The 19,566-nt window shown below is 45.5% G+C and overlaps 1 protein-coding gene across 6 annotated transcripts in view; it reads left to right on the top strand.

Annotated features, from left to right (window-relative positions):
• Window positions 1–19,566, top strand: part of PRKAG3 (protein kinase AMP-activated non-catalytic subunit gamma 3) — a 313,220-nt gene that overhangs the window by 247,160 nt on the left and 46,494 nt on the right. The window lies entirely within an intron of this gene.

Below are 19,566 nucleotides of genomic sequence, written 5' to 3'. Positions count from 1 at the left end.
ACTTCTGCACGACTCTCCACAGCGAGAGGGATCCGTCCACCAAAGGGGAAGTCTCTAGCCCTTTTCGTTCTTGCAGAAACCTCAGCTTCTTCTGTCCAGTAGAAGCTTCTTTGCACCCACAGCTGGCATTTCCTGGGCATCTGCCCATCTCCGACTTGCTTGTGACTTTTGGACTTGGTCCCCTTGTTCCACAGGTACCCTAGATTGGAAATCCACAGTTGTTGCATTGCTGGTTTGTGTCTTTCCTGCATTATTCCTCTAACACGACTATTTTGTCCTTAGGGGAACTTTAGTGCACTTTGCACTCACTTTCGAGGGTCTTGGGGAGGGTTATTTTTCTAACTCTCACTATTTTCTAATAGTCCCAGCGACCCTCTACAAGGTCACATAGGTTTGGGGTCCATTCGTGGTTCGCATTCCACTTTTGGAGTATATGGTTTGTGTTGCCCCTATCCCTATGTTTCCCCATTGCATCCTATTGTAACTATACATTGTTTGCACTGTTTTCTAAGACTATACTGCATATTTTTGCTATTGTGTATATATATCTTGTGTATATTTCCTATCCTCTCACTGAGGGTACACTCTAAGATACTTTGGCATATTGTCATAAAAATAAAGTACCTTTATTTTTAGTATAACCGTGTATTGTGTTTTCTTATGATATTGTGCATATGACACTAAGTGGTACTGTGGTAGCTTCACACGTCTCCTAGTTCAGCCTAAGCTGCTCTGCTAAGCTACCATTATCTATCAGCCTAAGCTGCTAGACACCCTATACACTAATAAGGGATAACTGGGCCTGGTGCAAGGTGCAAGTACCCCTTGGTACTCACTACAAGCCAGTCCAGCCTCCTACATTGGTTGTGCAGTGGTGGGATAAGTGCTTGAGACTACTTACCACTCTTGTCATTGTACTTTTCATAAGAGAAAAATATACAAAACAAGGTCAGTGTATATACACATAGCCAAAAAGTTTTGCATTTCCTCTTTTCACTCTTTTCTAAGTGCTGAAAAGTACTCCTAAACTTTCAAAAAGTTCTTAAAAGTTTAAAAAGTTTTTTTCTGTCTTTCCAAAAAGTTCTGAAAACTTTTTTCTCTTTTTCTATCACTTTAACTCTCTCTAAAAAATGTCTGGCACAGGCCAAAGTGTTGATCTGTCCAAACTTGCATATGACAACCTTAGCTGGAAAAGAGCAAGGAGTCTCTGTATAGAGAGAGGTTTGAGTGTAGGGAAAAATCCTTCCTTGGAACTGTTACTTAACATTCTTAGAGAACAGGATAAGGCCATAGGTGCCCCATCTGTTGAAAAAGTACCTAATAGTTCCCAATCTGATTCAGGGACTCCCCCAGGAAAAGATTCAGGAAAGAAACTTCCTAGCCTGCCCATTACTAGACAATCTAGCATAGATGGTAATGATGATGAGCCACACCAAATAAATAGTGTTGTCTCACATCATAGCAAAAGCATTTATTCTCACCATACTGGTAGTAATGTTTCTGTAAACCAAGCTGTTAGGGTGGCTTCTGTAAGGGACAGGTCTCCTTCTGTTCATTCCCATCATAGCTCTGTTTCTAGAAATGTCCCTCCCACCAACCCTGATGACAGAATGTTAGAGAGGGAACTCAATAAGTTGAGGGTGGAACAAACCAGACTGAAGCTTAAAAAGCAACAGCTGGATTTGGATAGACAGTCTTTTGAATTAGAGAAGGAAAGACAGAAGTTGGGTTTAGATACCCATGGTGGCAGCAGCAGTATTCCCCATAGTCATCCTGCAAAAGAGCATGATTCCAGGAATCTGCACAAGATAGTTCCCCCTTATAAGGAGGGGGATGACATTAACAAGTGGTTTGCTGCACTTGAGAGGGCCTGTGTTGTACAGGATGTCCCTCAAAGGCAGTGGGCTGCTATCCTATGGCTATCATTTAGTGGAAAAGGTAGGGATAGGCTCCTTACTGTGAAAGAAAATGATGCTAATAATTTCCAAGTTCTTAAGAATGCACTCCTGGATGGTTATGGCTTAACCACTGAACAGTACAGGATAAAGTTCAGAGAGACCAAAAAGGAGTCTTCACAAGACTGGGTTGATTTCATTTACCAGGCAGTGAAGGCCTTGGAGGGGTGGTTACATGGCAGTAAAGTTACTGATTATGACAGCCTGTATAACTTAATCCTGAGAGAGCATATTCTTAATAATTGTGTGTCTGATTTGTTGCACCAGTACCTGGTAGACTCTGATCTGACCTCTCCCCAAGAATTGGGAAAGAAGGCAGACAAATGGGTCAGAACAAGGGTGAACAGAAAAGTTCATACAGGGGGTGACAAAGATGGCAATAAGAAGAAAGATGGTGAAAAATATCAAGATAAGCATGGGGATAAGGGTAAAACCAAAGATCCCACTTCAAATCTTAAACACTCTTCAGAGGGTGGGGATAAAACAAATTCTTCCTCTTCTTCCCAACCTGCACACATTAAAAAGCCTTGGTGCTTTGTGTGTAAAAACAGAGGCCATAGGCCAGGGGATAAGTCCTGTCCAGGTAAACCCCCTGAGCCTACCACCACTAATACATCAAGCTCTAGTGCCCCTAGCAGTAGTGGTACTAGTGGTGGGACTGCTGGCAACAGTCAAGCAAAGGGTGTAGTTGGGTTCACTTATGGGTCCATAGTGGAAACTGATGTTATCAGTCCCAAGACAGTTTCTGTCACACCTAGTGGCATTGGCCTTGCCACACTGGCTGCTTGTCCCCTTACAATGGATAAGTACAGGCAGACAGTTTCAATAAATGGTGTTGAGGCCTTGGCCTACAGGGACACAGGTGCCAGTTTCACTTTGGTGACTGAAAACCTAGTGCCTCCTGAACAACACATCATTGGACAACAGTATAAGATTATTGATGTCCATAACTCCACTAAGTTTCTTCCCTTAGCTATAATTCAGTTTAGTTGGGGTGGAGTTACTGGCCCTAAGCAGGTGGTGGTATCACCTAGCTTACCTGTAGACTGTCTCTTAGGTAATGACCTAGAGGCCTCAGGTTGGGCTGATGTAGAGTTTTATGCCCATGCAGCCATGCTGGGCATCCCTGAGGAATTGTTCCCTCTCATTTCAAGTGAAATGAAAAAGCAAAGGAGAGAAGGCCTGAAAACTCAGGATCCCTCTCCATCAACAGGTAAAAAGGGTATCACAGTATCCCCTAACCACCCTACCATTCAGGATACTATTCCTGTGGTGGGAGAAACCTCTCCTGGGGTGGCACCTGTTCCAAGGGAATCATCAGCTGGCAAAGCTGGACTCCCTGAGGTGGAAGTACCTCTCTGTGGGATAACTAACATTGGTGAGAAAAACAGCACCATTTTAGTTAACATGGAGCATCCCTCCAACCCTCCCAGAGAAACTTTAGTGCAGAAACCCTGCACTACCTCACAACACTTAGGACAGCATCCCTGCCCTAGTGTGGAGCTCATAGGACAGCATCCCTGCCCTGCTCCAACTCAAGAGAAACAGCATCCCTGTTCTCTCTTCCAGCCAGATGGACAAAGTTTTTGCCCAGCTATGGCTTTTCTGAGACAGCATCCCTGTCTGGCATTTCCATCACTACAAATAGGTTCAGTGGACAATTCCCACTGCTCTAAACTAAAACTTACTGATAGAAACTCTGAAAATACATCTTCACATTGTTGCTTAGCTAAAAAACTTCAAACAGGGTGGTTTACATCCCCACAGGGAAGTAACCATATAGTGGATGATAAAGGGAGTAACCAGTCTATTGCAGAGCTACTCTCTACTTATCACCACTTATACAATAAAGTCTCAACTGGCCAAGGTTAGCCTTATTGTCCTTTGTTTGGGGGGGGGGTTGTGTGAGAAGGTAGCCTCTTTCTAGCCTTGTTACCCCCCTTTTGGCCTGTTTGTGAGTGTATGTCAGGGTGTTTGTCACTGTTTTCACTGTCTCACTGGGATCCTGATAGCCAGGCCTCAGTGCTCATAGTGAAAACACCATGTTTTCAGTATGGTTGTTATGTGTCACTGGGATCCTGCTGGTCAGGACCCCAGTGCTCATAGGTTTGTGGCCTATATGTATGTGTCACTGGGACCCTGTCACACAGGGCCCCAGTGCTCATAGGTGTGCATGTGTATGTTCCCTGTGTGGTGCCTAACTGTCTCACTGAGGCTCTGCTAACCAGAACCTCAGTGGTTATGCTCTCTCATTACTTTTAAATTGTCACTAACAGGCTAGTGACCAATTTTACCAATTCACATTGGCTTACTGGAACACCCTTATAATTCCCTAGTATATGGTACTAAGGTACCCAGGGTATTGGGGTTCCAGGAGATCCCTATGGGCTGCAGCATTTCTTTTGCCACCCATAGGGAGCTCTGACAATTCTTACACAGGCCTGCCACTGCAGCCTGAGTGAAATAATGTCCACGTTATTTCACAGCCATTTTACACTGCACTTAAGTAACTTATAAGTCACCTATATGTCTAACCTTTACCTGGTAAAGGTTGGGTGCAAAGTTACTTAGTGTGAGGGCACCCTGGCACTAGCCAAGGTGCCCCCACATTGTTCAGAGCCAATTCCCTGAACTTTGTGAGTGCGGGGACACCATTACACGCGTGCACTACATATAGGTCACTACCTATATGTAGCTTCACAATGGTAACTCCGAATATGGCCATGTAACATGTCTATGATCATGGAATTGCCCCCTCTATGCCATCCTGGCATTGTTGGTACAATTCCATGATCCCAGTGGTCTGTAGCACAGACCCTGGTACTGCCAAACTGCCCTTCCTGGGGTTTCACTGCAGCTGCTGCTGCTGCCAACCCCTCAGACAGGCAGCTGCCCTCCTGGGGTCCAGCCAGGCCTGGCCCAGGATGGCAGAACAAAGAACTTCCTCTGAGAGAGGGTGTGACACCCTCTCCCTTTGGAAAATGGTGTGAAGGCAGGGGAGGAGTAGCCTCCCCCAGCCTCTGGAAATGCTTTATTGGGCACAGATGTGCCCAATTCTGCATAAGCCAGTCTACACCGGTTCAGGGACCCCTTAGCCCCTGCTCTGGCGCGAAACTGGACAAAGGAAAGGGGAGTGACCACTCCCCTGACCTGCACCTCCCCTGGGAGGTGTCCAGAGCTCCTCCAGTGTGCTCCAGACCTCTGCCATCTTGGAAACAGAGGTGCTGCTGGCACACTGGACTGCTCTGAGTGGCCAGTGCCACCAGGTGACGTCAGAGACTCCTGCTGATAGGCTCCTTCAGGTGTTAGTAGCCTATCCTCTCTCCTAGGTAGCCAAACCCTCTTTTCTGGCTATTTAGGGTCTCTGTCTCTGGGGAAACTTCAGATAACGAATGCAAGAGCTCATCCGAGTTCCTCTGCATCTCTCTCTTCACCTTCTGATAAGGAAACGACCGCTGACCGCGCTGGAAGCCTGCAAACCTGCAACATAGTAGCAAAGACGACTACTGCAACTCTGTAACGCTGATCCTGCCGCCTTCTCGACTGTTTTCCTGCTTGTGCATGCTGTGGGGGTAGCCTGCCTCCTCTCTGCACCAGAAGCTCTGAAGAAATCTCCCGTGGGTCGACGGAATCTTCCCCCTGCAACCGCAGGCACCAAAAAGCTGCATTACCGGTCCCTTGGGTCTCCTCTCAGCACAACGAGCGAGGTCCCTCGAATCCAGCGACTCTGTCCAAGTGACCCCCACAGTCCAGTGACTCTTCAGCCCAAGTTTGGTGGAGGTAAGTCCTTGCCTCACCTCGCTGGGCTGCATTGCTGGGAACCGCGACTTTGCTGCTACTCCGGCCCCTGTGCACTTCCAGCAGAAATCCTTTGTGCACAGCCAAGCCTGGGTCCACGGCACTCTAACCTGCATTGCACGACTTTCTAAGTTGGTCTCCGGCGACGTGGGACTCCTTTGTGCAACTTCGGCGAGCACCGTTTCACGCATCCTTGTAGTGCCTGTTTCTGGCACTTCTCCGGATGCTACCTGCTTCAGTGAGGGCTCTTTGTCTTGCTCGACGTCCCCTCTCTCTTCAGGTCCAATTTGCGACCTCCTGGTCCCTCCTGGGCCCCAGCAGCGTCCAAAAACGCCAAACGCACGATTTGCGACTAGCAAGGCTTGTTGGCGTCCTTTCAGTGGGAAAACACTTCTGCACAACTCTCCAAGGCGAGAGGGATCCGTCCACCAAAGGGGAAGTCTCTAGCCCTTTTCGTTCCTGCAGAAACCTCAGCTTCTTCTGTCCAGTAGAAGCTTCTTTGCACCCGCAGCTGGCATTTCCTGGGCATCTGCCCATCTCCGACTTGCTTGTGACTTTTGGACTTGGTCCCCCTGTTCCACAGGTACCCTAGATTGGAAATCCACAGTTGTTGCATTGCTGGTTTGTGTCTTTCCTGCATTATTCCTCTAACACGACTACTTTGTCCTTAGGGGAACTTTAGTGCACTTTGAACTCACTTTTCAGGGTCTTGGGGAGGGTTATTTTTCTAACTCTCACTATTTTCTAATAGTCCCAGCGACCCTCTACAAGGTCACATAGGTTTGGGGTCCATTCGTGGTTCGCATTCCACTTTTGGAGTATATGGTTTTTGTTGCCCCTATCCCTATGTTTCCCCATTGCATCCTATTGTAACTATACATTGTTTGCACTGTTTTCTAAGACTAAACTGCATATTTTTGCTATTGTGTATATATATCTTGTGTATATTTCCTATCCTCTCACTGAGGGTACACTCTAAGATACTTTGGCATATTGTCATAAAAATAAAGTACCTTTATTTTTAGTATAACTGTGTATTGTGTTTTCTTATGATATTGTGCATATGACACTAAGTGGTACTGTAGTAGCTTCACACGTCTCCTAGTTCAGCCTAAGCTGCTCTGCTAAGCTACCATTATCTATCAGCCTAAGCTGCTAGACACCCTATACACTAATAAGGGATAACTGGGCCTGGTGCAAGGTGCAAGTACCCCTTGGTACTCACCACAAGCCAGTCCAGCCTCCTACATTGGTTGTGCAGTGGTGGGATAAGTGCTTTGAGACTACTTACCACTCTTGTCATTGTACTTTTCATAAGAGAAAAATATACAAAACAAGGTCAGTGTATATACACATAGCCAAAAAGTTTTGCATTTCCTCTTTTCACTCTTTTCTAAGTGCTGAAAAGTACTTCTAACTTTCTAAAAAGTTCTAAAAAGTTTTAAAAGTTTTTTTCTCTGTCTTTCTAAAAGCTCTGACAAACTTTTTATCTTTTACTATCACTTTAACTCTCTCTAAAAATGTCTGGCACAGGCCAAAATGTTGATCTGTCCAAACTTGCATATGACAACCTTAGCTGGAAAAGAGCAAGGAGTCTCTGTATAGAGAGAGGTTTGAGTGTAGGGAAGAATCCTTCCTTGGAACTGTTACTTAACATGCTTAGAGAACAGGATAAGGCCATAGGTGCCTCATCTGTTGAAAAAGTACCTAATAGTTCCCAATCTGATTCAGGGACTCCCCCAGGAAAAGATTCAGGAAAGAAACTTCCTAGCCTGCCCATTACTAGACAGTCTAGCATAGTTGGTAATGATGATGAGCCACACCATACAAATAGTGTTGTCTCACATCATAGCAAAAGCATTTATTCTCACCATACTGGTAGTAATGTTTCTGTTAGCCAAGCTGTTAGGGTGGCTTCTGTAAGGGACAGGTCTCCTTCTGTTCATTCCCATCATACCTCTGTATCTAGGAATGTCCCTCCCACCAACCCTGATGACAGAATGTTAGAGAGGGAACTCAATAAGTTGAGGGTGGAACAAACCAGACTGAAGCTTAAAAAGCAACAGCTGGATTTGGATAGACAGTCTTTTGAACTAGAGAAGGAAAGACAGAAGTTGGGTTTAGAAACCCATGGTGGCAGCAGCAGTATTCCCCATAGTCATCCTGCAAAAGAGCATGATTCCAGGAATCTGCACAAGATAGTTCCCCCTTATAAGGAGGGGGATGACATTAACAAGTGGTTTGCTGCACTTGAGAGGGCCTGTGTTGTACAGGATGTCCCTCAAAGGCAGTGGGCTGCTATCCTATGGCTATCATTTAGTGGAAAAGGTAGGGATAGGCTCCTTACTGTGAAAGAAAATGATGCTAATAATTTCCAAGTTCTTAAGAATGCACTCCTGGATGGTTATGGCTTAACCACTGAACAGTACAGGATAAAGTTCAGAGAGACCAAAAAGGAGTCTTCACAAGACTGGGTTGATTTCATTGACCATTCAGTGAAGGCCTTGGAGGGGTGGTTACATGGCAGTAAAGTTACTGATTATGACAGCCTGTATAACTTAATCCTGAGAGAGCATATTCTTAATAATTGTGTGTCTGATTTGTTGCACCAGTACTTGGTGGACTCTGATCTGACCTCTCCCCAAGAATTGGGAAAGAAGGCAGACAAATGGGTCAGAACAAGAGTGAACAGAAAAGTTCATACAGGGGGTGACAAAGATGGCAACAAAAAGAAGGATGGTAAGTCTTCAGACAAGGGTGGGGACAAATCTAAAAATGAGTCTTCATCAGGCCCACAAAAACACTCTGGTGGGGGTGGTGGGTCCAAATCCTCCTTTAATCAGAACAAGGAAAAGAAACCATGGTGCTATTTATGTAAAATAAAAGGCCATTGGACAACAGATCCCAGTTGTCCAAAGAAAGGCACCACTGCTCCTACCACTACAACCCCTACTGCTACACCTAGTGTCCCTACTAATAGCAGTGGTTGTGGGAGCAAACCTACTAATAGCCAATCTAAGGGAGTAGCTGGGCTCACTTTTGGTAATTTAGTTGGGGTTGGCCTTGTTAGGGAGGCCACAGAGGCTGTGTTAGTCTCTGAGGGGGCTATTGATTTAGCCACCTTAGTTGCTTGTCCCCTTAATATGGATAAGTACAAGCAGCTACCCCTAATAAATGGTGTTGAGGTTCAAGCCTACAGGGACACTGGTGCCAGTGTGACTATGGCATAGAGAAACTGGTCCACCCTGAACAACACCTACTTGGTCACCAGTACCAAGTAACCGATGCTCACAACAACACACTTAGCCACCCCATGGCTGTTGTAAATCTCAACTGGGGGGGGGTTACTGGTCCAAAGAAAGTTGTGGTAGCTTCAGATTTACCTGTAGACTGTCTATTAGGGAATGATTTGGAGACATCAGCTTGGTCAGATGTGGAGTTGGAGGCCCATGCAGCAATGCTGGGCATCCCAGGGCATATTTTTGCTTTGACAAGGGCTCAGGCCAAAAAGCAAAAAGGACAGGGAAGCTTGGATCCTGGAACAATGGACCAAGTGCTCCCTAAAGCTAGGGCTAGTAGAAGCAAACCACTTCCTACTATCCCTCCCTCTACAGTGGATTCTACTTCTGAGGAAGAAGAATTCCCTCCCTGTGCAGAACCTACACCAGAGGTGCTGGAAGCAGACACTGCTGAGCTTTTGGGTGAAGGGGGGCCTGCCAGAGAGGAGCTGAGTGTGGCACAGCAAACCTGTCCCACATTAGAGGGTCTCAGACAGCAAGCTGTCAAACAGGCTAATGGGGATGTCAGTGACTCTCACAGAGTTTACTGGGAGGACAACCTCTTGTACACTGAGCATAGGGATCCTAAACCTGGAGCTGCCAGGAGATTAGTGATTCCTCAGGAGTACAGAAAGTTCCTCCTAACACTGGCACATGACATTCCCTTAGCTGGGCATCTAGGACAAATGAAAACTTGGGACAGGCTTGTTCCCCTGTTTCATTGGCCTAGGATGTCTGAGGACACAAAGGAATTTTGTAAGTCCTGTGAAACCTGTCAAGCCAGTGGCAAGACAGGTGGCACCCCAAAGGCACCCCTTATTCCACTGCCTGTGGTTGGGGTTCCCTTTGAAAGGGTAGGGGTTGACATAGTTGGCCCCCTTGACCCTCCTACTGCTTCAGGCAATAGGTTTATCTTGGTGGTAGTAGACCATGCCACAAGATATCCTGAAGCTATTCCTTTAAGGACCACTACAGCACCTGCAGTGGCAAAGGCCCTCCTGGGAATATTTTCCAGGGTGGGCTTCCCAAAGGAAGTGGTATCAGACAGGGGAAGCAATTTCATGTCTGCATACTTAAAGGCCATGTGGAAGGAGTGTGGTGTAACGTATAAGTTCACAACACCCTATCATCCACAAACAAATGGACTGGTGGAGAGATTTAATAAAACTCTCAAAGGCATGATTATGGGTCTCCCTGAAAAACTCCGCAGGAGATGGGATATCCTTCTACCATGCCTCCTTTTTGCCTACAGGGAGGTACCCCAGAAAGGAGTGGGCTTCAGCCCCTTTGAACTTCTTTTTGGACACCCTGTTAGGGGTCCACTCACACTTGTAAAGGAGGGTTGGGAACAACCTTTAAAAGCTCCTAAGCAGGATATTGTGGATTATGTACTTGGCCTCAGATCAAGGATGGCTGAGTACATGAAAAAGGCCAGTAAAAACCTTCAGGCCAGCCAAGAGCTCCAGAAGCAATGGCATGATCAGAAGGCTGTTTTGGTTCAGTACCAACCAGGGCAGAAAGTGTGGGTCTTGGAGCCTGTGGCCCCAAGAGCACTCCAAGATAAATGGAGTGGTCCCCACACAATTGTTGAAAAGAAGGGAGAAGTCACCTATTTAGTTGACTTAGGCACTGCCAGGAGTCCCCTTAGGGTGCTCCATGTCAACCGCCTGAAACCCTACTATGACAGGGCTGATCTCACCCTGCTCATGGCAACTGATGAGGGACAGGAAGAAGACAGTGATCCTCTACCTGATCTCTTCTCTTCCACAGAACAAGATGCTCTTGTGGAAGGTGTAGTTTTGGCTGATTGTCTCACTGCTGAGCAGAAAGACAATTGCATAAATCTCCTAGATCAATTCTCTGAACTCTTTTCTACTGTGCCAGGTACCACTTCTTGGTGTGAGCACACTATAGATACTGGAGACAGTTTACCTGTCAAAAGTAAGATCTATAGGCAGCCTGACCATGTCAGGGACTGCATAAAGCAAGAGGTCCAGAAAATGTTAGAACTAGGAGTGGTTGAGCACTCTGACAGTCCATGGGCTTCTCCTGTGGTACTGGTACCAAAACCCCATTCCAAAGATGGAAAGAAGGAAATGCGGTTTTGTGTAGACTATAGAGGTCTCAACTTGGTAACCAAAACTGATGCTCACCCTATCCCCAGGGCAGATGAGCTCATAGATACACTGGCATCTGCCAAGTATCTAAGCACTTTTGACTTGACTGCAGGGTATTGGCAGATCAAATTGTCAGACGATGCTAAACCTAAGACTGCATTTTCTACCATTGGAGGACATTACCAGTTTACTGTAATGCCTTTTGGTTTGAAAAATGCACCTGCCACTTTTCAGAGGTTGGTGAACACAGTCCTGCAAGGGCTGGAAGCTTTCAGTGCAGCATATTTGGACGATATAGCTGTCTTTAGCTCCAGCTGGGATGATCACCTGGTCCACCTATGGAAAGTTTTGGAGGCCGTGCAAAAGGCAGGCCTCACTATCAAGGCTTCAAAGTGCCAGATAGGGCAGGGTAAGGTGGTTTATCTGGGACACCTTGTTGGTGGGGAACAGATTGCACCACTTCAGGGGAAAATCCAAACAATTATTGATTGGGTTCCCCCTACCACTCAGACTCAGGTGAGAGCCTTCCTAGGCCTCACTGGGTATTACAGGAGGTTCATTAAGAACTATGGCTCCATTGCAGCCCCTCTTAATGACCTCACATCCAAGAAAATGCCTAAAAAGGTATTATGGACAGCAAACTGTCAGAAAGCTTTTGAGGAGCTGTGTCCAAACTGATGCATCTGAATTAGGAGTAGGGGCAGTCCTATCACAACTTAATTCTGAGGGCCAGGATCAACCTGTTGCTTTTATTAGTAGGAGGTTGACCCCTAGAGAAAAGAGTTGGTCTGCCATTGAGAGGGAGGCCTTTGCTGTGGTCTGGGCTCTGAAGAAGTTGAGGCCATACCTGTTTGGCACTCACTTCATTGTTCAGACAGACCACAAACCTCTACTTTGGCTAAAACAAATGAAAGGTGAAAATCCTAAATTGTTGAGGTGGTCCATATCCCTACAGGGAATGGACTATACAGTGGAACATAGACCTGGGAGTAGCCACTCCAATGCAGATGGACTCTCCAGATATTTCCACTTAGACAATGAAGACTCATCAGGTCATGGCTAGTCTTATTGTTCTTCGTTTGGGGGGGGGGTTGTGTAGGAAAGTACCATCTTGCCTGGCATGTTACCCCCATTTTTCACTGTATATATGTTGTTTTAGTTGTATGTGTCACTGGGACCCTGGTAACCCAGGGCCCCAGTGCTCATAAGTGTGCCTGAATGTGTTACCTGTGTAGTGACTAACTGTCTCACTGAGGCTCTGCTAACCAGAACCTCAGTGGTTATGCTCTCTCATTTCTTTCCAAATTGTCACTGACAGGCTAGTGACCATTTTTACCAATTTACATTGGCTTACTGGAACACCCTTATAATTCCCTAGTATATGGTACTGAGGTACCCAGGGTATTGGGGTTCCAGGAGATCCCTATGGGCTGCAGCATTTCTTTTGCCACCCATAGGGAGCTCTGACAATTCTTACACAGGCCTGCTACTGCAGCCTGAGTGAAATAACGTCCACGTTATTTCACAGCCATTTTACACTGCACTTAAGTAACTTATAAGTCACCTATATGTCTAACCTCTACCTGGTAAAGGTTAGGTAAAGGTTAGGTGCAAAGTTACTTAGTGTGAGGGCACCCTGGCACTAGCCAAGGTGCCCCCACATTGTTCAGAGCCAATTCCCTGAACTTTGTGAGTGCGGGGACACCATTACACGCGTGCACTACATATAGGTCACTACCTATATGTAGCTTCACAATGGTAACTCCGAATATGGCCATGTAACATGTCTATGATCATGGAATTGCCCCCTCTATGCCATCCTGGCATAGTTGGCACAATCCCATGATCCCAGTGGTCTGTAGCACAGACCCTGGTACTGCCAAACTGCCCTTCCTGGGGTTTCACTGCAGCTGCTGCTGCTGCCAACCCCTCAGACAGGCAGCTGCCCTCCTGGGGTCCAGCCAGGCCTGGCCCAGGATGGCAGAACAAAGAACTTCCTCTGAGAGAGGGTGTGACACCCTCTCCCTTTGGAAAATGGTGTGAAGGCAGGGGAGGAGTAGCCTCCCCCAGCCTCTGGAAATGCTTTGTTGGGCACAGATGTGCCCAATTCTGCATAAGCCAGTCTACACCGGTTCAGGGACCCCTTAGCCCCTGCTCTGGCGCGAAACTGGACAAAGGAAAGGGGAGTGACCACTCCCCTGACCTGCACCTCCCCTGGGAGGTGTCCAGAGCTCCTCCAGTGTGCTCCAGACCTCTGCCATCTTGGAAGCAGAGGTGCTGCTGGCACACTGGACTGCTCTGAGTGGCCAGTGCCACCAGGTGACGTCAGAGACTCCTGCTGATAGGCTCCTCCAGGTGTTAGTAGCCTATCCTCTCTCCTAGGTAGCCAAACCCTCTTTTCTGGCTATTTAGGGTCTCTGTCTCTGGGGAAACTTCAGATAACGAATGCAAGAGCTCATCCGAGTTCCTCTGCATCTCTCTCTTCACCTTCTGATAAGGAATCGACTGCTGACCGCGCTGGAAGCCTGCAAACCTGCAAAATAGTAGCAAAGACGACTACTGCAACTCTGTAACGCTGATCCTGCCGCCTTCTCGACTGTTTTCCTGCTTGTGCATGCTGTGGGGGTAGCCTGCCTCCTCTCTGCACCAGAAGCTCTGAAGAAATCTCCCATGGGTCGACGGAATCTTCCCCCTGCAACCGCAGGCACCAAAAAGCTGCATTACCGGTCCCTTGGGTCTCCTCTCAGCACGACGAGCGAGGTCCCTCGAATCCAGCGACTCTGTCCAAGTGACCCCCACAGTCCAGTGACTCTTCAGCCCAAGTTTGGTGGAGGTAAGTCCTTGCCTCACCTCGCTGGGCTGCATTGCTGGGAACCGCGACTTTGCAGCTACTCCGGCCCCTGTGCACTTCCGGCGGAAATCCTTTGTGCACAGCCAAGCCTGGGTCCACAGCACTCTAACCTGCATTGCACGACTTTCTAAGTTGGTCTCCGGCGACGTGGGACTCCTTTGTGCAACTTTGGCGAGCACCGTTTCACGCATCCTCGTAGTGCCTGTTTCTGGCACTTCTCCGGGTACCTGCTTCAGTGAGGGCTCGTTGTCTTGCTCGACGTCCCCTCTCTCTTCAGGTCCAATTTGCGACCTCCTGGTCCCTCCTGGGCCCCAGCAGCGTCCAAAAACGCCAAACGCACGATTTGCGACTAGCAAGGCTTGTTGGCGTCCTTTCAGCGGGAAAACACTTCTGCACGACTCTCCAAGGCGAGAGGGATCCGTCCACCAAAGGGGAAGTCTCTAGCCCTTTTCGTTCCTGCAGAAACCTCAGCTTCTTCTGTCCAGTAGAAGCTTCTTTGCACCCGCAGCTGGCATTTCCTGGGCATCTGCCCATCTCCGACTTGCTTGTGACTTTTGGACTTGGTCCCCTTGTTCCACAGGTACCCTAGATTGGAAATCCACAGTTGTTGCATTGCTGGTTTGTGTCTTTCCTGCATTATTCCTCTAACACGACTACTTTGTCCTTAGGGGAACTTTAGTGCACTTTGCACTCACTTTTCAGGGTCTTGGGGAGGGTTATTTTTCTAACTCTCACTATTTTCTAATAGTCCCAGCGACCCTCTACAACGTCACATAGGTTTGGGGTCCATTCGTGGTTCGCATTCCACTTTTGGAGTATATGGTTTGTGTTGCCCCTATCCCTATGTTTCCCCATTGCATCCTATTGTAACTATACATTGTTTGCACTGTTTTCTAAGACTATACTGCATATTTTTGCTATTGTGTATATATATCTTGTGTATATTTCCTATCCTCTCACTGAGGGTACACTCTAAGATACTTTGGCATATTGTCATAAAAATAAAGTACCTTTATTTTTAGTATAACTGTGTATTGTGTTTTCTTATGATATTGTGCATATGACACTAAGTGGTACTGTAGTAGCTTCACACGTCTCCTAGTTCAGCCTAAGCTGCTCTGCTAAGCTACCATTATCTATCAGCCTAAGCTGCTAGACACCCTATACACTAATAAGGGATAACTGGGCCTGGTGCAAGGTGCAAGTACCCCTTGGTACTCACCACAAGCCAGTCCAGCCTCCTACAGGATGTCACTTCAGGTCATAATATAATAGATATAATATGGTCGCTTTAAATCTACAGTGCGTCACTCTAATAGTGATCACAATACAATAGATATATTAAGAGTGATGCTTGCGAGGCAACAAATATGGCATAAACAGAGATATTTCTTGCCACTTTATGAGGGGTCACATTACAAAGGGTATTCTAATTGTGCACTGTATTAGGGCTGTTACAATTGAAAATGTAATATAGAATTAAACACAACTCTATGTAAATATAACACTGTTTAACAGGCAGCTGGGAGAATGGCGTTAAAATGACAGACATTTATTCCCAATCAAGAAAAGACTGGTGCAAGGTCTAATTTTTAATTATTGAACGTGTTGATGGACTAGTAAAGTATTTGCAATGGTATTGGGAAGGGTAATTATGGTCCATTCGAAGGCTATCAGCCGAAACGTGTTGCCCATATTGGTGTGCTTGTTATGTTTTTACCTTTCATGTCACAATCACATAGAAGTGATTTCTGAGCTCCTGAGGTGCTGCAGTTCTTGTTCAAATTGAAACAGGAGGATATGAGTATATATATATATATATATATATATTCACTGAAAAAAACAAAGGTTAAAGTGATGTTATACTCGGGCTCTAAGGTAGCTGTAACTTTCACTCCTGCCACGCACGTTCTTCTCATTAATGATTTCCTTTCAAATGTTGCAGCACGTTTTCAGTGATGTTATAGAACATCATGAGTGATGTAATGCGTGGGTTGGTATGCTGTACCCAAGTTACCCTAGGGCACTAGTTGTAGTTACTTGAGAGAACTCTAACTGGTGAATCTTAGTGGTTTAAATGCGATGTTGTCACTGGAATTTGCACCTAACTATAACGTCACTTTAACCTTTGTTTTTCAGTGAATTTCTTGTTTTTTGTAACGTAAAGTCCTATTGTCTTACCGTATGTAAAGCCAACTCCTGCCGTGATTTCTTGTGCATGAAGTGACAATGAGTGGTCTGAGTCAAATGTGGCTCCTAACTTTTTTGCAGTTTTGACAGGTGCACGGAGAGGTTCTAGTTCTGATGGCCAGATAAAAGGAAGTTGTCAATATCTTTATTTTTATTTGTGTTTAGCGAGGGAATATTTGTAATCATCCAGTGCCTAGATGCAAGTAAGCAGGGGCTGAGGGCTCTGAGCTGTTTTTGTGAAGGTCAGCTAGAATCTGGGTGTCACTGGCATATGTTTGCACACTCAGCCCATCAGGAGGATAGCACGTCTGTGTAGGTGGTGCACGTCTACATTGAACAGTTGCAATAAAGAAGTTAGCTTCTGGTACTTCATGCTTGACAGTGGCGATTCCAGAAATGAATTGTTTCTTTCTGATGCATTGTTTCCTGTTTGTACGGAAGGACTGAATCCAGGCATGGGCTTTATCATGAATGCTGACTTCAGTGTCTTGGAGTAGATTGGGGGCATTTAAAAGTATTTCATGATCAACTGTTTCGAAGGCTCCAATAGAAACAAGGCAGCAATATGTTCTTTGTCACTGATTCTTAGCAAATCTTCCCTGATGTGTACGAATGTACCGAAGTTCTGTACTGTCGTTAAGTTTCAAGCCAAATTTGAAGTCAGGTAGTAGATTATTTGCTTTTAAGGAAAATTGTTAACTAGGAGGTGACAAATGATTCTGTGATTATGGCCAGATATGGAAGGAATTAAATGGGTTTGTAATTAGCAGGGTGGGAGTTGTCTGTTTCCTTTTATGAAGATTGGGGTTATGATCGCTTGTTGTAAGGAATCGGGGTAAGTCCTTATTTGGAGGAAGACATTCAAAAATTGGATACATTTTCTACCAGCGTACAGAACCATGATTTAGTGAGCTATGGTGGTATCATACCATAGACTGAGCCTGATGGACATAATGTAAAGACAAACTATACTATGTTGCAGATAGTAGGTCAAAGAACTTAAGAGTAGGATTGCTAAGGCGATTATTGATTGGTTGGAGTATTTGATGGTAGAGTGATATGGAATGAGATTTGAGATTCACACTGTTCCCCCGCATGTCTATTATTTTTTTTTACTGAAATATTTACTGAGATTGTCACATACTCCCTGTGTTGGTGCATCTTGCCAAGAAGGATTAGTTCTATTTAGATTTTGAATAGTACTTTTGTTGAATTGGCTGCTGTTTCAACACAGTTTTTACAGTCCATTTTTTGGCTGAATTATTTATTTTTTGTAGTTGTAGTTATGGAGTTTGCAGAGATGTTTAACTGATTGCAAGTTGGATTTTGGCCCTATCAATTCAAGTGAGCATTCCTTTTGTTTCATCACGAAAAGTTTATTAGTGAACCAAGGGATGTGGTGATTTTTTATTTGTGCGATAATATCGCACCAGTGTAACAAATTATACTTAATGTGGTTAGTATTCATTGTATTTGATTCTCTAGTGTGGTATTTGATTTCAAGACTTTTGTTATGTTTTTTTTCTCCAATTTATTCTCTTGCCAACCCTTGGCACTGTTAGGTCCATAGTTCTAATGGAAAAAGGGAAACTTGAAGTCCCAGAATTCAGATTCGCGGTTCCATTTCAAATCTTTTGTTTGAGAAGGAGCTGAAAGAAAAATAAATAAACTTCAAACTTTTATAGATTCAATGCCAAAGGTGGGACCACACTGAATATAACTTGGCCGTTAGGGAAGCAATGAGCACGTCCACCAACATCGAAGAATTATCCAGCTGACCACTTTTTATGTATTTTGGTCCTCACCATCTAAGGATAGCCAAGGGACATGGGTAGCAGCAGCATTGGGGATTCCCAGAAGTGAACACAGCAACTGATACTAAACCCCTTTGATGTCCTGCTTGCCTTCTTTCTGCCCATGTTCACAGTTTCTAAAATAAGAAAAGCCTCTGGGACTTTTTTAGCACATTGATGGTCGTTGGCTTTAGCGTTAACCACACAGAGATTGCTTCTATCCATCTCTAAGAGGTATGGGTCTGAGGTGGTTCGCGATCAATAGTGGAATATTGGCCTTGGTTTCAGGCTCTGAGCACTAGGTTAGCCACAGTTAATAGGTTACAGATGGCGGTGGTTGAGCCTGGGCAGTGGTGCCCACTCACTGTATTCCGTTAGCAAATGAGTTCAAGCAAGATGGCAGTGTTTTGGTATAAACAGGCACTGCACTGAAGATCATTACACAAGGCTTGCACTCTTGTATGGTGGAGAATATTTGATGTTTTTGTTCCTTAAGTGGAAACGTGTAGTATGCATTTGAAAATAATAATAATTGTGTGTTCTTCGCAGACACCTTCTCCGAGGTGGATTAAGCTCTCTCTTATTCCAGGGATCACATGAACCATTTTATTGAGGAATGATGTTGTATCTGTGGCAGTCGTATCTTTCCTCAAGGTGACTGGATTGGGCTGAATAATTGGCGTTCACCTACTACGCATAGTTTTCAGAGATAGTCATAAGATGATATTTTTAGAGCTCTGCAGACCCCTTATATTTAAACAAGGGCCATGGTAAGGGTTTTCTTAATTGGATATGTCATCTAGACCTCCACATCATACTGATCGTCTCTTGGTAAATTTATCATTCGATGATACGATTTTAGATACATAGATTTTCTGCCATGAATGCATTTTCCAGGCTTTCTCTTTTGGTTTTCATCTGGAAGACTGAGGTGACAGCACACTTCTGGGTGTTCTTCAAAGCATGTTGGTGCACCCCCTGCCCTTCCATTGAGGTTTCTAGAGAGGCCACCCTTTGGTTACCCCATGAAGGACTCTTTCCATTCCAGTTAAACTGGCATTGTACTATTCTGGTGGATTTTCAGTAATGATTTACAACTCAGAGTCTGTCTTGGGTCTTAACAAGGAGGCCATGGACTTAAACATTCTCTGCTATATTTGTGCTTTCTGCTTTTTTGCAGAAATGTGGAGCTGAGCCACACCTTCCTGAATTGTGATTTTATCTGATTACTCAACGGGCATTTTTATGAGCCCCTTGTGCCACCGTTGCATCACTTTTTGTGACGCAACGGCAGTGCAAACCTTAAACTCATATCTATGAGGCCACTCAAAGCCACTTTGCGTGGCTTTGAGTGGCCCCATAGATTTGGAGTAAGGCAAGGCAGCGCAAATCGCTGCCTTGTCCCACTTTGCGCAAGGTGTTCCATGGGCGTCGAGGTGGGTGTCCCCACGCAACAACCATGGATTTTGATGCTCCCCCAGATATACATGAGCTTGTAAACCTGGGGATGCACCAAACTCTTACACCTCCCCAGTGGAGGCGCACAACGAGGAGAAATAGCTTTCCAGGACTGTTTTTGTCCAG

The sequence above is a fragment of the Pleurodeles waltl genome, chromosome 3_2 (genome assembly GCF_031143425.1).
Source record: "Pleurodeles waltl isolate 20211129_DDA chromosome 3_2, aPleWal1.hap1.20221129, whole genome shotgun sequence".
Lineage (NCBI taxonomy): Eukaryota > Metazoa > Chordata > Amphibia > Caudata > Salamandridae > Pleurodeles > Pleurodeles waltl.
This window is presented reverse-complemented; position numbering and strand designations above follow the sequence as displayed.